This window comes from Mus pahari, chromosome X, assembly GCF_900095145.1.
Source record: "Mus pahari chromosome X, PAHARI_EIJ_v1.1, whole genome shotgun sequence".
NCBI classification, from domain to species: Eukaryota; Metazoa; Chordata; class Mammalia; order Rodentia; family Muridae; genus Mus; species Mus pahari.
In genome coordinates this window covers 36,625,747-36,627,437 of record NC_034613.1, presented here as the reverse complement: position 1 = coordinate 36,627,437, position 1,691 = coordinate 36,625,747, and the positions used below count along the sequence as shown (strand labels likewise).

The following is a 1,691-nucleotide window of genomic DNA, read 5'->3' as shown; positions in this document are numbered from 1 at the left end:
TGATATACTTTATTGAAATGTGACAAATAGAACAGATAAATACAGTGGGGACTGTGTGGGGAACATGCACAGAACAACTATACAAGTGAGGTGCAGAAAACCCTACTGGGAAATACACTTCCTTAGGAACTGACCATCGGTCAACAGGGAGTTTGCAAGACTCAGCAGCTAGATTCCAGATTACACAGAGTGACTAACTGTACCAAATTCATAAAATTTCTTCTGGTGTGGTTTTTGTCACAAAGCAGTTTTTAAGTAGATCTCTCTAAGAAGGACAGTCCACACTTTTTCAGACAGTCAGTAGAACATCAAAATTTCAATCTATATAACCTAAACAGTAGTTATGGTCCTTTATTCTACAAATTCATTACGCTACATCCACAAATATACAACAAGCAAAACAACTTCCATAATAAGATAGCCTAGGTCCAAGCTACTTGTCACTAACATTTTTGTGTCTTATGATGATTCAGAAAATAGGGACCGTACTACCATGTTTTATAAGCTTAGGTGACAGTTGTTGGTTTTGTGTAAGGACTGCATTTCCCCCATTACAAGTATTGTTTCTGGCCTCTCAATTTCTTTGAAGGGAAGGAAAGGAGAGCACAAAATCTAGGAGCAGCCCACCTTCTGTGCCCCATGCAGTCAAGCCCCAGAATTCTTGGAAGCAGGGTGGGCAGCTAGGGAGGTTTGAAAAGGCACATAGCACCTCAGCATCAATTAAACCATTCCTCAGACATCTGCCACATTGTACAGGGTACAACCATGCTCACTCTCTGATTATCCTTTAATTCACTCAACTAGTACATTTCTTCAAGCCAAAATTATTTGAGTGCTTAATACTGGGGAGAAAGCGAATAGAGCAAGTTATGGATCTGGTGAAAAGCCATTTGATGTATGCAGTTAGAGAGGAAGTAGACGTTCTGAAGGAACAGATCAAAAAACTAATAGAGAAAAACTCCCAGCTGGAGCAGAACAACAATCTATTGAAGACACTGGCCAGTCCAGAGCAGCTCTCCTAGTTTCAGGCCCAGCTATAGACTGGCTCCTCTCTGGCCACCACACAGGCACAGGAGACCACACAGCCCCCTGCATAGCCAGCATTCCAGGGCTCAAGATCAACCACATAGGCTGCTATGCCCCAACAGAACTGACTGCTGCTGTCTGACCTGAACGGACCAAATAAATGTGCTAGCAGCCGCCTCCACAGTCACCCATTTCATTGCTGTCTATGAAAGAGACATGAGACTCACAGCACAAACTGCATTATCGCATATTTTTCATATTTTATTTACTTCACTCAGAAAAAGAAAATATATATAAAGTCCTATATCTCAGAATAATGTAAGTCATTTTTATATATTTCAATTAGTTAAACATTAAATAAAAATATATCTTATTGAATTAAAACTAGTTGCACATTAAATATGCATTTAAAATTCTGTAATATTTTCCTATGTATTAGAAAATAAACTACAGTGTCATGAAATTCATGAATTCAATAAAACAAACAGATGCAGTTTGATTGTAAATAGGTATTTTCTTTATTTTGTTAAAAATGCTTTTTCATACAATATATTCTAATTAAGGTTTTCTCTCCCCCAACTTTTCTAAGACACTCCCCATCCTACCTCTCATTTGAATCCTTATCATTTCTGATTTTCCTCAGAAAACATTCAGGCAACTAAAGA

At 38.2% G+C, this 1,691-nt stretch overlaps 1 pseudogene; it reads left to right on the top strand.

The window, feature by feature from the left end:
- Positions 1-869: 869 nt before the first annotated feature.
- LOC110313795 lies at positions 870-1,130 on the top strand (annotated as a pseudogene).
- Positions 1,131-1,691: the final 561 nt, after the last annotated feature.